The sequence below is a fragment of the Aplidium turbinatum genome, chromosome 1 (genome assembly GCF_918807975.1).
Source record: "Aplidium turbinatum chromosome 1, kaAplTurb1.1, whole genome shotgun sequence".
NCBI classification, from domain to species: Eukaryota; Metazoa; Chordata; class Ascidiacea; order Aplousobranchia; family Polyclinidae; genus Aplidium; species Aplidium turbinatum.
The window spans coordinates 36,481,800-36,488,653 of NC_137472.1; positions in this window are offsets into that span (position 1 = coordinate 36,481,800).

Here is a 6,854-nt window from a genome sequence, read left to right on the forward strand (position 1 = left end):
CAAAGTGGTTTTGCTTTGCATCATAAAAGATCATTCACAAAGTTTTTTTGCCAATTACCACAACAAAGAAACAAAAATTGAAGTGATATTGCTAGATTATTTTAAAGCAAAGCTGACTATCAGTTCATGGGCCAAAAAAACAGAGCTTGCGGGCTAAGTTTGGCCCGCGGGCCAAGCTGAACCACGCTGACCTAGATTCATTTTAAATAAAATTGATTTTTCTGATTTAGTATGATATTGTCTACTTTTTTACTTTTAAACATCTACAACATGCTCACTCTTCTTCTGTAATAGTATCCTATATCAAATGTATTGCCTATTAACCAAATAAATTGTTATGCAGCTGAAACATTTCAACTTGAAACGCTTGTGTAGCAGGGTTGCCAGATCCAAAATAGCTTTGCCTGCCAAATGTTTCATAAAAACCGCCAAAAAACTGCCAAATTTTTCGGGGTTTCAAAATAAACTGCCAAAAAAAATGCCAAACTGTTAGTGTTAATAGTTACTTGTCCTGTTAATCAGAAAGGTCATACACCATACTATTTGGTGCTACATATGGCTCTGTCTGATGATATATTGTCTTAATTTAACTTGGTAGACCACTTAGTATGAATAATGAAACACAAACTGCATGTATCAAGCTAAATTAAAACAAACTTTCAAAGATTGTACGCAGCCACATAGTTGGAGCTATCAAGCATCAACCAAGCGCAATCAGAAAAAGGTGATAAAGACCAACTGGCCTTGTAGTGTATGTTTTTACAAGTGGATGTGGAGCTATTCTGGCATTCGATAGGTTTTCACATGCATTCATAATATCAAACAGCTATCTGAAACTTTTGCATCGCAAATATTCTGTTTGAATAAGCTTAACTGAAGGTGATTTACAGTGGTGTAGCTAGGGGGGGGGGGGGGGGCGGACCGCCCCGGGCGGCACTTGCAGACTACAATTTTAGATTTTGATTATAATTTGATAAAAAAACGCATTTCATTTTAACATGCTTTTTCACATGCCATAGGCTATATAATAGACTGCATGTACGGTACTGGTGAGGAACTTCTGGTACCAATTCAGCAGCTCAAGTCAACGAAATTCCTGGTAGGCTGCACAGTGACCGTGTGCTCTTCGAGACAGTAGCCTCCCGTATAGGTTTATAGCCTACCTGTATGTCATTGTCAACGTGTTCAGCCCAGCCAGCCATTCATACACAGTACAGCATACCGGTAGGCCAAATACGTTCCGGTTCAAATTTCTACAAGACCTCTGGCCTAAAGACCCTAAGCTATGCTTTCAACTCAAACGGTGCGACTGCGCATCATTAACCATACCCTGTTAACACTTACTATTGGCAAGCCGCAAGAAAATAAATGTCAAAACCGCATGCCTCCACCTGCCCAGTCCAACTCCAACTTTGGTTGGTGACTGGTGTGACTGGCCTCTGGTCTGGAGCTTCCATTTCAATAAATTAAGAATTCAGAGTTTCTAGTCCATAAATTAAAGTTTTTTGATGGACTTTCATTAATAAAAGTTTTTGAAAAAACTGTAGTGGTGAGTTGTACCGGTATCGCAATAATTACAAAAAAATGCCAGACACAAAAATAAAAAATGCCAAAAAAATGCCAAACTGCCAAACGTAATTTTCTCCTGCCAAACGCTTTAAAAAAACGCCAAATTTGTGGAATTTGGCAGGAAAAACGCCAATATGACAACCCTGTTGTGTAGTGTAGACCAACCAGACCTACCTATCCTACAGCTCTGTGCAATAAAGCGTAACGTGAAAAGAAATCACAGAATAATCATTGTGCAATAAAGCGTGACGTGGAATTAGCACTTTCCCCGCAGCCAACCAATGAAGCGTGACGTTAAAAACAAACCACTTCAAGAACTGAACTCATAGTAGTGACTAGTGAAGCACAGTTTTTGAACGTTTTAATCGAACCATTGCTCATTTTAGTCGTACATTTTGTACTTAAAGTACTTTTTTGACTGAATATTACAATTAAGTAATTTATTTTCAGAAAAAAAAAAGAATTTGCTACAGGGCCTTAGCCCATCGGCCTAACTACCGCCAGCACAGCGCTATCAGAGCCGGCGCTATAGCCTACTGCACGGGACCATTGAATGAAAGGACCTGGCATTGACAAATTTTATTTAAAAAAATATTTGAGTTCAACTAAAGTAGGTAGCCTAAACGTGTTATCATTTCATTTAAAATCTACACTTAAATTTTTTTCGTGCAGCATTTCCGTTTATTACTTGATGTTTTTGTCCTAGCTTACCCTATGCTTTTGGTCACTCCAGGTTTCTAGCCACTTATGTTTGTGTTTGGTTTGGCTTTTTTTATTCTTATGGAACTAATTATTGACACAGAATGAGACAGCATAGGCCTATGTATTTTTGGCAATTAGGGGAGGGTGGGGTAAGATGAGCAGCTTTTTGCTTAAGTCGCTTTTACAAAAGAACGGTTTGTTTTGGAAAATTTTATTTGGGTGAACTTAAAGCACTAATGAATCAGCTACATTTTAGATTGAGTTTTATCACCTTGCGATTTTTATATTTTTTTATATTGATACTTATTCGCGAGTTGCTCAACTTACCCCGGCATGAATTGTATGGGGTAAATTGAGCAATGACCTGGGGTAAGTTGAGCAATTCGATTAAGTTGAAGCATTCCCCTGTCAGTTTGTTTGTATAATTGCGAGGCATTATGCTTCACAACACAACACTGTTTTTTTATCCAATACGAACCTAAAAAGACACAAATTCAACAGTTCAAACATTAAATAAGCTAAGGCTATTTCTTTTGGGGTAAGTTGAGCAACTGCTCCAACATACAGTACTTCAACTAGCATTGCACACTTTACCCCATCCTGATTTTTGTGACAAAATTACCAATATTTAAAAAACTACAAGACTAACCAACCTGAACGTTTTTTTGAATATCCTCACACTTTATACTTACCAATACAAAAAAACAGATTTGATTTACATAGTGTAACAATAAAGTTATTCAGTTTTTGGCAAAAAAATAAAAATTTCGAATTTTCGACATAAGCAATATAATCTGATATAATTGCGTGCCATTGTAAAATGCAGTTCTCAGTGGACATAACAAATACATTGAATGAAGTGGCATTATGAGTGATACATCCAGAATAAAAATAAAAAAATTCCGCCGACTCGTTTTTCCAAAAACAGGGGTTGCTCATCTTACCCCATTGCACACTTTACCCCAGTCTCCCCTATTACTTTCTGTCGAAATAGGAATAATCAATCAATCAATGTTTTATTTGTCAGTAACAGGTACATGTTTGAAATATGCAAGCAATATACACAATGCAAAAGTTACACAAGTTCCCATACCGACAGGGAGACAACGAGACAACCACACGGTCTACTAATCAATTGCCACCCTACGGAAATGACGATTTTGCCATTTAAAATAAGCTTACAAGAGAAAAATAAAATAAAACGTTAATAATCACATCACAAGTTTGCAACACACACGCATTAATTTTAAATTGGACTACAGCGCAAGTGGAATCCCCAATACCAAACTTTTTGGTTAGACTAATACAATTCTGGGTATCTGGTAGCAGTTGCCGAACTAGCACCTTGTCCTAGCATCAGTCACACCTTTTCGCACTCATACGATAGCGTACACTCTGCGTATGACTTATGTGCTGGTGGATGACATGGGCTATGGTATTCGGCGCTGCTGCAACTCTCACTTATGCCTCTTCGTAGTTGGTAGCGTACGCCAACGCGGCATACCCTGGGTAGTGATCTCGACTGACTTGCTAAACTAGTTGAGGGGTGCGGTTCTCTCATAGATTTGGGAAGCAGTTGAGAGAGAAGTAACCTCTCAGTACGTGAAGACTAGAGCGGCGTGAAGAAGCGGAAGAACTCTGTGTCCACGGTTTCTCTGGCGCGTATAGCACCACGACTAACGATAAATCTAGTGTCGGGTTGTCAGCGACTAATCTGTCAACAATCTCTTTGAATGGTAGCGCACGCCGATTCATATAAGAGGTTTTTTGACCGTTTACAAACTGGCTCTCACAAGGAACTTCTCCCTTGTTTCTATGTGCGTAAAATCTAAAAAGTTATTTACACTTTCTAGTAGAGCTAGCAGCTTGGCTCTGAGGGCGGGACTCAAGCCGCTAAGAAAACCGACAAGCTGCAAACCTCAAGACGGAAAGTAACGGAAGCCTACCGTCTTTTCTACTCTTCCAAGAAAACTATGATGACACACAAAAAAAGATTGAACACTTATAGCTGTGAATCCTGGACTGTATGCCTACAGATAGAAAAGAAGATCAACAGTGCTGAAATTTGGTTCATTCGAAGAATGATGGGAATTAACAGGATGGATATGAGATCACTAACAAAGAAATATGGAGACGCTGTAGGTGCACCTCTGGCGTCCACATCACAACTATCAAAAAAAGGCAAATGAAATTTATCGGGCATGTCTACAGCAAACGCGGAATTGAACACTCGGCAATGATGGGGCGACTTCCTGGTCAGAGGCACCGGGGCGCGTTCACATTTGGAAATCTTCAAAAATCTTTTAACATGGACAAACCAAAATTTTGAAAACCTAATTAGAACTATGGACAATCGATCGTTGAGGAGACTCACGGTAGCCGACCCCTTATTCAGGCATAGCCAGGGGCGCCGAAAGCGGGGGGACAGGGGGGCGGATGCTAGTGTCTAGGTAACCCTGCTGTGGATGCTGAAATTGAGCTTGGCAAAGACCACTGTCACCGCTTTTAACCTTTGAAACATGGAATCTACGCGCCAATCGTCAGTCTCTCTCAACGGAAACCCACTCCCACACAACCCTTGTTTTACCTATACATAGGAGTGCAGCTCAACCGACAATTAACCTACAAACACAAGCTGAAGCCCTCCATGCTAAGCTATCAGCATTCAGCACACAACAACTTGCTGAGATGCCTAGCTGGAACATCCTGGGGTGCTGGTAGCCTACATCCACACTCCATACAAGTGCTCTTGCACTTGTTTACAGCACCTCCGAATATTCTTCCCCCGCCTAGTATCGCAGCGTAGGCAAAATTAACACTGCCCTCATCACCACCATGAGAAGACATTGGTTGCCTGCTTCCAACTCCAACTCAAAGATTGTCCTAAACTCGCACTCCCAAAAGCCCAGCGATTGTAATCTCAACGCCCTTTTTCCAACATGCTGCAGCTATCTGTAAATCCAACTAAAATTTATGAAGTTTGGAATAGTGAATGGAGAGAAGTTGTGAGACCAACCCAATTCACAATCCTTCCCAACAGGCTACCAACACTCCACCTGGAGCAGAAATACCTCGGAAGGAATGAGTGAAGCTCAATCGCCTGCGGACTAAGGTGAGCCGTTTCAACAGCAACATATGTTTCAATGGGACCTTGCCAACTCATCATTTTGTGCATGTGGCTCAGATTCTCAGTCTGCACACCACATTACCTACCATTGTCCTGTGTATCAACCCTAAGTCAGATATGTGGGCCTCTATTACAACGCTCGATGAACATTGGCTGCTGCGTCTGGATGTAACAACGTGATCTGCGGCGGCCTCAAACGCAAGAAAGAAAGATCTCTAATTAGTATTAATAGACTAAATTAAGATTTCTAGAAATTTACAATGCAAATGTAGATTTTAGCTTCGTAAAATTCAAATCCAACAATGAACCACCATCATGACTACAAAAGTAAGAAACTTACAATGCGGAAAGCTGAACCTACTCAGCCTTCGGCTACGTTGTGCAAAACAGAAACACGTTTCGCATTTTATTTACGTCAATTTAAACATGTTTATTTAAACACTTTATTTTATTTTATCGCTTCTATCGTTTTCCAGGCACATGTAAAGGCTGTAGTTTATTTATTTTTATCAAACGAAAAGTTCATAGGATTTGAATTTACTACAAAAAATATAAAATAAAAATTTATGCAATGGCAAGTTTTATTTTTCGCTTTGATAATCAGAAATAAGTTATGAAACTGAGGTAAAGTATATTTTTTATTGCAAAAACATAAGTTAGTTCAAAACAACAAAGCGTGAAACCATAGATATCTTACATATATGTAAGATATCTATGGTGAAACACTGTGAAGGCAGTCATGCTTGAATTATTTTAACTGGTTATTTCTGTAGTTCTGACTCTGAGTTCTGACGATCTGACTTCTGTTTTGTCTGTTGGTGTTCTGGTTCTGGGCATTGGGACTGGGACAGTGACGTGCAGTGAGGTTCCTGGATGGTGAGGCACTAATTTTTTCAAGTCACTTTTACAATAAAATTTTTTAACAACAACAAAAACGGTATCATACTAATTAAAAAAATTAGCAGCATGCTTTCACATTTATTAAAAATAAAATCCATGCGCCTATCCTTTTGGACTAAAACATCTGTGACTTTGTTGTAGAGACCCTTCTTTAGTCCAAACATTATCATTAGATAATGAAAACAAGGGACAGGGAAAGTAGAAAAGGCGATTATTTTCATTCATAAGGCATAGCCACATAGCCACTTCTTTTTTGAGTAGGCTACCAATTTCTTTGAAAGTTGCAAGTTATTTTTTTTGTTCAGTCGTCTGACGCAAACCTTATAAAATTGGAACAGGTCTTCCTTTATTTATGACTTCAACTTTGGCTTGAAAGTTTAGTTATTAAAAATCTCTCAGATTTGATACTAAATCTTTCTCCATTTTGGTTAAATTTTATAAGAAACAATCCTTTACACTGCAAGAAGTCATATACCACGTACTATGCGGGCATTCCAGCTTGACGAAAAAGGTTTCATAGCTGTGACGTCACATTTGAGGCGTGCCTCAAATCATA